This window comes from Sus scrofa, chromosome 6, assembly GCF_054392235.1.
Source record: "Sus scrofa isolate SSC_HxYL_T2T_F1_AM1 chromosome 6, Sscrofa_HxYL_maternal_Yorkshire_Landrace_v2.0, whole genome shotgun sequence".
Lineage (NCBI taxonomy): Eukaryota > Metazoa > Chordata > Mammalia > Artiodactyla > Suidae > Sus > Sus scrofa.
Window position 1 is genome coordinate 2,068,910 of NC_139388.1, and position 12,580 is coordinate 2,081,489.

The 12,580-nt window shown below is 63.9% G+C and overlaps 1 long non-coding RNA gene across 2 annotated transcripts; it reads left to right on the forward strand.

Annotated features, from left to right (window-relative positions):
• Positions 1-2,157: 2,157 nt before the first annotated feature.
• Positions 2,158-12,191, forward strand: LOC146402138 (uncharacterized). Of its 2 annotated transcripts, none has more exons than XR_014805050.1 (3): positions 2,158-3,702; positions 4,261-4,333; positions 4,435-12,191. It is a non-coding gene; the product is annotated as an uncharacterized LOC146402138 (long non-coding RNA). The 2 variants fall into 2 exon arrangements; XR_014805051.1 differs by having other exon boundaries at positions 2,158-2,909; positions 7,028-7,684.
• Positions 12,192-12,580: the final 389 nt, after the last annotated feature.

Genomic DNA, 12,580 nt, shown 5'->3' on the forward strand with positions numbered 1-12,580 from the left:
GCCGCACACGCCAGAGTCACCCCACTTTACACAGCGGGTACCCCCCCCGGCTCCGCAGGGCCGCACACGCCAGAGTCACCCCACTTTACACAGCGGGTACCCCCCCCGGCTCCGCAGGGCCGCACACGCCAGAGTCACCCCACTTTACACAGCGGGTACCCGCCCCAGCTCCGCAGGGCCACACACGCCAGAGTCACACCACTTTACGCAGTGGGTCCCCCCAGCTCCACAGGGCCGCACACACCCAGAGTCACCCCACTTTACACAACAGGTCGCCCCGGCTCCGCAGGGCTACACACGTCCAGAGTTGCTTGGCTCTGGGGCAGTTTGAGCCTGGCCTCTGGCCCAGGCCAGCTTGCACTGTTGTCATGCCTGCTGCACACGCTGTCCTGAAGGCTGGAGGTGGCAACTGGTCAGCTGACCTTCCTGCCATGGAGCTGGGATGTCAGGAGACTGCAGAGAGGGGGTGACTGGGTCCCCACGGATTCCAGAGCCTCTCAGGGTTCCACCCCTCTACTGCTCTGCGGCCCCATCTGCTCAGGGAGATGCCACAGGGAGCTGGGGGAGAGGCTGGGGTGTGGGGAGGGTCCGAGGGGCTGTGGCTCCCCAAGCCGTCACCCTGTAATGCCAGGACCTGCAGGCCTGTGGACGCCCTGCTGGTTCACAGGGTGTGATGGTCTGGGTTACGGGTCGGCTTGGCCAGGCTGTGGTCCCTGGGGGGTCAGATGCCCACCTGGGTGTCGCCATGGAGGTATTTGGGGGACTGGGAGACGGGGTAGCCTCTACGATCAGCTGACCCCGAGAATGAGGGCCTCCACACGCGGTGGGCCTCGTCCAATCAGGTGAGGGCCTCCAAACGGAGTTGGGATTTTCCCCGAGGTGAAGAAATTCTTCCTCAAACAGCAAGGTCAGCTCCTGCTGGAGGGTCCAGCCTGTACTATGGGCTTGGGACTTGCAGAGCCACTTGTGGCCCCTGTGACCTCCCGGGGGCCGGATTTGTGTTCTGGGCCGCTGTGAGCCACACCTTTTCCTGCCCACGGCCTGTCTAGGTCAGGTTTATTCGATGCATCTGCCATCTGAAGCTCAAGATGCTTCTTGGTTTCTCGGCAGCGTGCACTCCCAGCTCCTTCTGTGGGTCAGCCCACGGCCGTCCTTCCTGGGGCGTCCTGTCCCCGCTGGCCGAGCTTCCCTCTGCCAGGTCCCTCCCTGGTCAGCACAGGACTGGGCGGCCCCAGCCTCATTCCGATGTTCACAGCCACAAGGCAGCCCCCCCATCACTGTTCCGCACCCGCGTTCCAGCCCCTCTCTGGTGCTTTGCTGTCTCTCCAAGGAAACCAGAGGCGGGACTGGCGCCCGAGCCTCCCTCACGTACTCCTGGTCAGTGGCCTGAGGGCGTCGCTGTGCAGGGACACTGGCTCAAGCCCACCATCCCATTCAGGACCAGCAGGTGCCTGCAGGAATCGCAGCGTCCCTGTTGGTGAAGCAACCACGAGAAGCGATGGCACCTTCCGGCAAAAGCATTCTCATCGCCGAACGCGTGCTTTCCCTCGCCATCCGGCGGCATCCTGGCGGAGACACTCAGAAGGTGACACGGCAGCCCTGGGGCTCCCCGGAGCCTGTGCCGGGGGCGCCCTGACTCAGCCGGCGTGAGGCATTTTCTACGGCACAGGTGTCACCTGTCACGCTGACCACCCCCCCCCCCCCGGGGAGTCACGCACGATATGCTGTGACGTGGCTGCGGACGCGGCCCTGTCCGTCAGACGAGCCTCCGCCTGGACGTCTAGCCCACTGGCCCCGCGGTGCGTGGTCCTCAGCCAGGCCAGCGCCGTCTGGCGGGACCGAAGCCTTGATGTTGCCCTGACGTCAAGCAAAGCGCGGCTGCGTCTCCGCGCCTCCGTTGGCCACACAGCACATTCTGGGTCTTAGAGCCTCAGCGTCCCGTCTGCGAAGGGGAGCTGGTCCCTCAGCCCCGGGGGGGCGGCAGGAAGCTGCAGCCTCCACCCCGAGCAGCTGTGTGTCAGGTGGACGAGGCCTGCAGGACCAGAGGGAGCCCCTGAAACATGGGGAGGGGGGGCGAGGGGCGGGGAGGGGGCTGGTCGGGGGACGGGTGGGTGGGGGGAGCCTGCGCGGGGTGGGAGGGGAACGACCCGGGGGCTGACGTGGGGGTGCCTGCCCTTCTCCTCAGAGCCTGGCGCATGCATGGGGGCAGGGGAGGACAAGGCCCGGGGTGGCAGGGGTGGCCTGGGGCTGTCTGGCTGAGCAGCCACGCCGGCCCGCCTGCCTGGCCCGCCAGCCTCCCTGGGGGGATCCGGCACTTGTCCCGCCCATGTTCTGAGAGGACCCCAGCCGTGCAGAGAAGGCTCCTTCAGCTCCCTGCAGGCCTGGTGTGTCCCCTCAGGCCAGGTGCAGCATCCGTGGGGAGCTCCCACCTGAAGTGAGGCCGCCAGTGTGGGTGCCTGGATCAGCCCTGCCCACTGGCCTCACTGGGGTGGGGGGTGCCAAGTCCCGCATTCCCAAGCCCCCCGCCCCATGTGCCACCCCAAAGGGTCAGGGCCACCTGGCCCCACGGCTCAGAGGCTCTCGGCTTGTGGGCAGGGGGTCCCCGTGCTCGTCCCTGTGCCTCCGGGCAGCCTGAACGCCCTGGCCTGCACCCCAGTGCCCAGAGCAGGACGTGGTGGAGACCCCTCAAGTCCCCTGCGGGGATGGGGGGACTCCCACCAGCCCCGCCCAGTGTGCGCAGCCCTGCCCCAAGTCCGGCAACGAGCGAGGCTGAGGACCGGAGGCACCTGGCCCCGCGCAAGGTGGCGACGGCCCTGGGCAGCGCGGGCTCCCTGCGAGAACTCGCTTTCCCTGGGCTTGGCGCGCTGGATACTGGAGATTCTCAGCAGCCTTGCCCGTGTGACAACCAGGTGAGCGAGGGGCTGTCTCCCTGCGCCCCCAGACCACCGCGACCAGGGTGGCAACTATGCCCTCGGCCACACATGCCTCCCCCTGGCCCCGCCCCTCCGGAGCCCCACCCTCGCCTGCCAGGCTCCGGTCCCTCTTCTGAAGGCCCCAGTCCCAGAGCGGCAATGAAATGCTTCAGGCTTCCTGCTCCGTCCATTACACGGAAGGGAGGCAAGCCCAGGTGGCCGAGCGCCAGGTCCAAGTGTCCTTATTTATGAGACCAGAACCCGAGGGCTCCTTCCCGGATCCCTGCCCTCTGCCAACGGACGTCACTGCCTCTCAACCCTCTGAGGGGGTTTGGAACAATCACCCGACCCCGTGATGCCATTTCTGCCCCAAGGCCAGTGGGAGCACACCGGGAGGAGGCGGCTGAGTGCCGTCCTCAAAGGGCCGCTTTCACTCTGCGGAATGGCCCCAGGGCCTCCCGCCCGGCCTGGGCTCGGCCCAGCCGCTCTGGGAGGAAGAGGGAACCTGCCGAGACAGAGGTCACGGCCGCTCGGCCGTCCAGACTCCCAGGGCTACAGGCCCCGCTTGTCACATGTGGGACACAGCTTTGATGCTGGAATCTGGGTCCATGACTCCTGGTGCGGGATTGTAGGCCGGGGACGGGGCTGGCAGCACAAAGCCCCACCTGCCAGCTGCCACAGCTGCCCCATGCGTGAGCAGGAGCCCCTGCCACTGCAGCTCGGGGTTGCTGGGCTCTTCACCGCCAGAGCAGGACGGCCAAGCTCGGGGCAGAAAGCAGGAGGAAAGGAGGTGAGCCCTGAAGCCGAACCAGACGAGCTCAGGGAGAGTGTGTCCCGGAAACGGGGAAGCGGTCAGAGAGCGAGGTCGCAGGTGTCTGCACTGCGTCCTGAGGTTGGGGGCAACCAGAGCTGGACATCAGGGGTGGGGGTTGGGGGGAGAAATGAAAGGCTGGGCAGGGCGGGGAGAAAGGGTGCCATGGCCACAGGATTAGCGAGGTCGCCTTAAAGGAAAGGGGACATGGGTGACGGTGACCAGGGAGCTGCTCCCTGAACCACAGGTGCCTGTGTCCCCGCTGGGCCCACACCTGAAATCAACCAGGGTAGCACCTGCCCAGAACAAGGGAGGACAGAGGAGACCCCCCGCCCCCACCCCAGCAGGGTCTCTACAGGCCACACATCCTGCTCCTCCCTCGGCTTTAGGGATGCAAACCTCTTCCAGCAACGCACCAGCCGCCCCCTCCTGAGGACTGCACCCCGTGTCGGTCCGTGTGCAAAGATGAAAACTTACGGGTGGGGGTGGGGGCAATGAAACCAAATGGGTCCTCTACACACTGCACTTCACTCACAGGCCAAACGGGATGTGCCCGGAGCTGTGGGGGCTGCACCTCAGGGAGAAGGAAGAGGAAGGCTCCACAGAGAAGGTACTGTCTGGCTTGGGCTTTGACGAGTGAATAGGAGTTCCTCAGGCTGGAGGAACAATCAGGTAACCGCTCCTTGCCTCTCTGCTCCTGCTGACCAGAAGAAGTGAAACTCCGCGGAGGGCTCCTGCCCGACTGGGAGCGGCCAGGCAGCCCGCAGGTGACAAGGCCTCAGCCCTGTGATGGATTTGATCCTGTCAAGCAGGGGAGCGGGGCAGGGACCGCCGGTGCGGCCTGAGCAAGGGGCAGTCTACGTGGCCCGTCTCCTGGAGCCTCCGATCTGCCAGGCCAGTCCAGCCCCCAAATCCCGCCATTCAAGGCCGGCTTCTTTGGGTGAAACGTGTCCCCCCAGCCTGCTAGGAAGGGTCAAGGCCAGAGGCGCTGTGTTCAGGGCCTGGAAGCCCAAGCGATTTGGGGTTTTCTGTGTGTGCGTCCTCCGTGGAGAGGGGCCAGCTTTCTGCAGACGCTCAGCGTGGTGGGGAGCGGGGTGACCGTTCCCGCTGCTGGAGGAGGCGTGTGCTGGGCAGCCACAGGCCCAGGCCGGCTGCAGGGGACGCTGTGTCTCTGCTGGTGTCCCCCACACGGACGCCAGCCCTGGGGAGTGTTACACCCCTCTTCCTGGATGAGGAAAGGTGGGCAGAGAGGGAGGGGCTGCTCCGAGGAGGGCTGGGCCGAGCCGCCGTCCTGCCCTCTCGGCCTCGGCTCCATACCGTCCCCACGGGCTTCCTCTGGTGCTGAGCACCAGCAGAGGACACTGGCGGCTGGCATCACCTCTGCCCAAGGTTTGGTGATACTCCCAGCTTCCTAGTCCCTCTCCTGCCGGCTCCGATCCAGGGCGGCGGGGCCTTAAGGAAATTGACAAGAAACTGCCCTAGGATTCGGGGGAAGGACGGAGCCGCAGACGCTGCCGTCTGCGTATCAGGTTGGGACGTTCGGGCTGGCCTCTGCCGCCCCTGCCCACTGGGCCAGCCTGGATTAGGGAGCGTGGCCGCTGTGGCTCGGCGGGGGCCGTGTGGGGACAGCGGACTCTCTGTGAAGGCCGAGGGCGCAGGCCTGCAAGGTGCACCACGGGGACGGCGTGTCCCCGTGGTGGGGCCGGGCTCCGTCGGCTCTTTGGGCACTTGGCCGTTTCCTCTGGAATGTCCGGAACAGGTGGCCTGGGGCAGCGGGGCGGGTGTGCAGGCTCCCGGGGGCCCAGAAGGCCCTGGCCTGGACTCGCGGTGGCTCAGCCGGAGGCGAGGTCGGGGAAGCTCGCCAGCAGCTGCTCCACCTCTCCTCCTCCCAGGCCCCTCCGGGCCGGGCCTCTCCTCTCGCCAGGCTCTGCCTCCCGGGGCCAGAGGTGGGAAAGGCCCTGGCTCTTTACTACGGCTGAGCCTCGGGCGAGGGGCTTCCTGTCCCTCCGTGCTCTGCAGGCAGACACCGCTGTGCACGTCAGCAAGGGGCTCAGAGCCGCGGAAATGTCCCACTCTGGGAAGGCGGTGGCCTTCTGTGGCCATGGGAAAGCCTCAGGGCCTGTGAAGTCCCTTGGTCACTGTCTGAGTCACAGTGGGGATAAAAATGAGCCATGGGTGAGTGAGCTGCAAAGAGCAGTGGAGGCTCCAGCTGCCCTGTCCAGGGCTGAGGCCCCTGCGATCCAGCCAGGAGCCCGGCACACCGTGGCCGAGACTGGGGAGTGGCAGGGCCCCGCTTGCTGGTCTGTGGCCTGTCTCCAGTGCTGCCTCCTCCTGCACCTCTGGCTGTGGGCACGGACTTGGCCCCTTGGGGCCTGGGTTTGCTCTGCTCTGGGTGGCGGCAGCACCCACCCCAGGAGGGTGTGGGGATTCCATGAGGGCTGGGGTTTGGGACATGGGAAAATTGACTTTTTAATCTTAACTCCCCACTGGAAAAAGGTTCTCTAGCTCCCCCCAAAACCACCCAAAGAATCACATGCTTTTAAAGTCCCACTTGTGAGTCAGTAGCATTCCTTTCACAATCCCAGCTGTCTTTTTTTTTTTTTTGTGCCAAAATTGCCAAATTGGTCCTAAAATTCATATAGGAATGCAAAGGACCCAGCATAGCCAAAACAATCTTGAGAAAGAACGAACTTTGGAGGACTCACACGTCCTAGTTTCAAAACCAACTTCAAAGCTGCAGTAACCAAGGCAGTGTGCTGCTGGCACAAGAACAGACACACGGATTAACGGAACGGACAGGAGTTGAGAGTCAGAAACAAACTCGCAAACCCTCACGTCCACAGTCAACGGATTTTCTCTATTCTTTTTTGGCCCGGCCCACGGCATGCAGAACTTCCCGGGCCAAGAATCAAACCTGTGCCACAGCAGTGACAACACCGGATCTTTAACCACTGGGCCACCGGGGAACTCCTAGAGTCAAGGGATTTTGGTGTCAAGACAGCTCTATGGGGAGAGGACAATGGTTACAACAGAAGGTTTGAGGCAAGTAGACACCCACAGGCAGAAGAATAAAGCTGGATCCCTACCCCACACCAGACACAAAAAGTAACACAGAGTCAATAACCTAAATATAAGAGCCAACACCGCAAGAGTCTTAGAAGAAAACAGGAAAACATCTTCTAACCAGGCAGGCAGTGATTTCTTAGTTATGACACCAAAAGCACAAATGAGAAGGAACCAAACCAGAGACACGGGACTTGATCCAACTTGGAACTCCTGTGCTATGAATGTCCTTGTCCCGCAGGTGAGCAGGACACCCCCAGAGCAGGAAGATGCCGCAAATCACCTGTCTGACAAGGAAGCTGGATCCAGACTCAACCACAGAAAGGCGGAGACACAACTCAAAAACGGGCAAAGCTTCCGAAGAGACCTTTCTCCAAGGCGATGACACACACCCGGCCAATCCGCACAGGGAACGGCACCCAACCTCGCCCACCCCGAGATCCGGCCCCAGGCGCCAGCGAGGCTGGAAGCAGCCAGCAGAAGACGACAGGTGTCGCAGGGGTGCGGAGAATGCAGAACCCTGCCACTGCCGGGGGCGCGGGACACGGCACGGCCCCTGTGGAAGACAGGCCCTCGAAGTGTCAAACGCAGGGTGACCCTCTGTTGGGAGGTGTGTGTCCAGGAACACGGAAGACCCGCGTCCACACAGACCCGTCTGCCTGCGGGCGATCCCAGCAGCGGGGGTCACAGAGGCCAGGAGGGGCCAGCAACCCAGACCCCTGGCCAGGGAGGGACGGGTCACCCGGCGTGGTGCAGCCACGAAGGGAGGGCCACTCAGTTCAGAGGCAGCGCGACGCGGGCGACAGCCCGGGACGCGTGGACACGGCCCGCTAACCCGAGAGGAGCCGTCACGAAAGGCGACATTTTAGTGACATGTCCAAACGCTTGGGAACGGGGATTAGAGGTCGCCGGGCGGGGGCGGGGGCGGGGGCGGGGGAGGAATGGGGCGAAGGGAGTGAGGGCTTCTCTGCGGGTGATGACACTTTCTGGACTCCACGGCGGGGATGTGTGCACAACTCCACGGCGGCCGTCAAAGCCACCGAGCCGCGCACTTCCCAAGGGCGAGTTTCATGCTACGTGAACTGCCTCTAAATAAAGCTGTTGGGAAAAACGCTCCCTTCTCCCTCTCCCTGCCCTTTGGTTGTGGCGCAAACAGAGTGAAGATGGAATAAAGGCATCTTTAGAACCCGTTTCTGGAGCAAAGAGCCAGGTTGCGGGGGTTGGGACAGCCCACCTGCCTCTGCACCTGCAGCAGCCAGCGCCCCCTGGTGGGAACAAACGGCGACGAGCGGGCAGAAGGCCCTGGCGGGGGAGGGGCTGCCTCTAGCGGCTCCTTGGTGTCCCGCTTTCCGGGCTGAGCAGCCCGGCCCAGACTGGATGTGCAGAATCCTGGCCACGTGCCGTGACCCTGGGCCCCGCAGGTCCCACCGCTTGCCGGGCGGCTGGGTGACTCCCTACCCACGTCACACGCCCTCCCTGCCACTCTCGCCAGCTTCCCACCTGCAGAGGTCCCAGGCTGCTGTACAAACCCACCCCTGCTCCCTGGTGTGGGGCCATCCAGGCGCGGGGCGTCGGGGACCTCCAGACAAACGGGCCCAAGACCTTCCTCGGCCCTCCCTGCACCCGGGGTGGGCTTTCTGAAAAGGCCTGCGTTAGGAGCAGGGGTCGGGATGGGGCCCCTCCGGGGCTGTGGTCACCCCGTGACACCGGGAAATCTCCCCAGAGGCCAGCAGCTCCCTGTAGAGACGCCTCTGCAAGGGGGCACAGGGCAGCTCCTGACACCATCAGCTGACGCGAGTGGACGACGCCCTGCGGAACGGCCACCACCCCGTGGGAGCTGTCCCGTCCCGTCCTCCAGGCACGGAGCCAGCCCGACAGCGAGATCCCCCATCTGCTCACGGCCTAGGGAAGGGGACCCGTGTCTGCCCTGCCAAGTCGTGCCGTGCGGCCGGGAGGACGAGCGAGGAGGGGACAAGGCCGACTGGGCGCGGGTCGTGCTGGGAGACACGGTCAGGAGGATGCGGCAGAGCCTGACTCCCCGGGGCCTCCCGGCTCCGTGGCTCCGAGCTTCTCCTGCGACGTGGGGCTGCTCCGGGGTGTCATCCTGCGCCAGGCCGGCAAGGGGGGCGGTGCAGAGCTGGCGGGCCAAGGAGGTGCGAGCTGAGGCTCTGGGCAGTGGGCACGAGGGGCAGGCAGGGATTTGGGGGGTGGGTTGGGGAGGCCCTGCTGGAGCAGACGGTGCCCACAGAGGTAGGCGCAGAGCAGAGCAGCGCCGTGGTCAGGCCCTCGGCCCCGCTGCACGGAACGTCCAGGACGAGGCTCCCGAAAGGCAGCCCGAGTGACCAGGACGAGGACTTCTAACTTTATTCAGGGCAGCTCACGTGAATGTAAGCGGCCACACGTGGCTGGTGGCGTCCCTGCCTGGAGGGCAGCCCAGGGTCACGGCGGTGACAACAGCTGTGAACACAGCCCTCAGACACACGCTTGCTCACCGCCCAGACCCCCAGGGCCTGAAGGTTTGCCTTGACCAACGGAGACCCAGGGAGTAAGAAAATGTGCCCTCTGACCTTCGGATCAGAGTTCAAGTGTAGGACAAGGATGTTGGGACTAGCCGTCCCCGCCAACCTGGGGACAGAGCGCTCGGGGCCGGAGGCAGGCCCTGCCAGCTTCCAGACCTTTCCCGCATCCACTGTCCGCAGCATCCTGGGCAGCCCCGTAGCGGCTGGGGCACAGCGCTCTGGTCCTGCGTGGAGCCCCGGCCCTGCAGCTCAGAGTTCAGTGGGAAGCGGGCCGGTGGCCAGGGGAGCAGCAGCAGGTTGGTCTGGGAGGGGAAGAGGAGGTGCAGGCCCGCCCCCCAGTCCTGCCACGCTCGCCCAGCAGGCATCCGTGGGGCACAGCCCAGCCGCCGTCGCCTCCACCAGAAGGAGGGACGCGGCCTCCCCCAGTCGGACCCGCGGGAGCCCAGCGGCCGAGAGGAGGGAGGCGGCAGCGCCTTTTCCCTTTAGCGGAAGCGGGAACAGCCGAGCCCTGGGAACCGGGCCGGGCGGGCCTCGCTCCCTCGGCCAAGGGAAGCAACCGCTGAAATCGATTTTTAAGGAGCACCGCGTTAAAACTTATTTGCTCTTAAAAAAGGAATGAACTTTATCTTGAGAGACTCAGAGATGAAGTATTTGCACCGTTAACACCGTCTGGGCTCCTATGGAACTGTTTCATAAGCGCGTAGGGCCCCGAGCCAGCAGGAAGGACGCCGGGTCACACCGCGGGCGGCCAGACCCTTGCCCTCCCCTTGGCTGCCCTCCTCCAGTGTCCATGAACCCCTGGAAGGGACGACCAGCACCCAGGGAGCCCGGGTCCTCTCCTCCAAGGGCTGCAGAGGCACAGCTCAGCAGGCGCAGGGCTTCCGACCTGGCGCCTGGGGCTTCTCTGAGCCTGTTTCTTTAAAGTGGGCACGATGACACGACAAGGACAACGACGGCCCCGCCCGAGGTGCCATGGGGGGGGATGAGACACTGGAGAAGCCGGAGGCGGCGCAATAGTCAGGGCGCGTCACCTGGACGAACTGCTTTGGGGCGCTGGAGATATGAAGGGGACGTGTCACTTGCTGCTCCGCGCCTCAGCTTCCCCTCGACCCAACCGCACCGAAGGGCCCCACCTCACACCTGCGGCGCTGGCAGCCACGGGACCGCCCCTCCGCCGGGGGGAGGCAGCCCGTCCCCTGTGTCCCCGCACCACCCAGGTGTCTCCAGGCCTCCCACCGCCACCCCACACCCTCTGAGGAATCTGCTCCATGTCCTTGGGGCTGTCGCTCCGCTGGGGAAGGTGCTGCACCCCCCGACCCCAGGCAGGGCGCCTCCGCCTTCAGAGGTGACATCCTCTGGGGGCAGAGCCCCGGCCCCATCCCCGCGACGGTGCCACACGCAGACGCTCCCGTGAGCAGAGGGACGCCGCCCGCACTTGCCGCCGCCGCTGCCTCGTTTCTGGGGCTCAGTGCGTGCTGGCTGCCCGGCTCCTGCTGATGCGACTCTCGCCGGTACCACAAGGCACATGACGCGAGTGGGCACGACAGGCTCACGGCTCCATCTCGGACCACAGCTGCCAGGCTGTCAGACAGCAACTCTGATTACAGCCACAAGCAACAGCCCAAACCATGAGCTACAGCGCCACCACAGCCAGAACCACAAGCGGAGGGTCAGCTATGGCCACCGCTGTCCTCCCCAGTCCCTCGGCCTGTGACCCAGGATGGAGCCGCTGTCACCCGTCCCTGTGCCCTGCAAAGACCCCAGGAGCACAGGCTGCAGCGAAGGGAAAATCATTCTTCAGTTTTTACAAAGACCTGGTGTTTACCCTTAAAAATCCCCCTGCGTCTTCCCCGTGAGCCCCCCCAGTGTTGAGAGACCTGCATGAACGAGCGCCTTTGGTATGAATTTTCTCCTTCATCTGACCCCTGCTTTTCCACTGGACAGACAGGCACCTACTAACGCTGGCCTACGATGCCAAGGCTCAGGCTGAGGCTTGCGGTCCATCGAGAGGAGGCGGGTGTGTTTGTTTCCAGGGCCGCAGGGAAAGGGGTCACTTTTACTGGGAGGGAGGACTCTTGCTTCAAAGGACGTGCCACCCCAAGATGCAGGCTTGTGCCATCTCCCTGTGTCCTTGACAAGACTGGGATTCTGGAGGCACGACCCGGGGCCGAGTAGGAAGCAGGCACAGGCATCTGATGAGTGTTCAATGGCGGGATTTACTGCATGACACGGGAGACCATGTCTACAGGCCTAAATCATGAGGGAGGCAGGCAGACAGCACGGAGCAGATATCTGTGGAGGGGGGGGGGGAGAGGAGGAGGAGGAGGGAGGAGGGAGGAGGAGGGGGGAGGAGTGAGGAGGGAGGAGGAAGGGGGAGGGGAAGGCCACTCAGACGCTTTTCCATGGTCCTATGTACTCCTCCCTCCACCTGGATCACCAGCCCCTCACTTAGCCGGACTTAAGCTTTGGAAATCAGAGCAGGCAACCCTGACCACCCTGTTCACAGGTGCATGGTGGCCCCCCCTTCTCCTCTACACCCCCGTCTCGGTCCACACTGTAGGTGCATTTGGAGGGTCGCTATTTAAGGCTAGTCTCCCTGGGGATCAGGGAAGAATTCTGAAGAGGTGACCACTGAGGAGGAGAGGAAACCCTCCCAGCCTTAGGAAGACTGGGGGAGCGTCCGGGGGGAGCCATGCCAGTGCCCAGCCCTTCAGGTGAGACAAATGCGGACAAAGGCCAGAGCTTGGTGTGGGATGAAAAATGATGTCCCTGTCGGTTTAGTAAATAAGTCTATCCACCCATCCACCCATTCACCCATCCATCCATCCATCCATCCACCCATTCACCCACTCATCCACTCATCCATCCACCCACCCATCTATCCACCCACCCACCCACCCATCCACCCATCCATCCACTCATCCATCCACTCATCCACCCACCCATCCATCCACTCATCCACCCATCCATCCATCCATTCACCCATTCACCCACCCACCCACCCACCCATCCACCCATCCATCCACCCATCCATCCACCCATCCATCCACTCATCCACTCATCCACTCATCCATCCATCCACCCACCCATCTATCCACTCATCCACCCATCCATCCATCTATCCACCCACCCACCCACCCACCCACCCATCCACCCACCCACCCACCCATCCACCCATCCATCCATTCACCCATTCACCCACCCATCCACCCATCCATCCACCCATCCATCCACCCATCCATCCACTCATCCACTCATCCACTCATCCATCCATC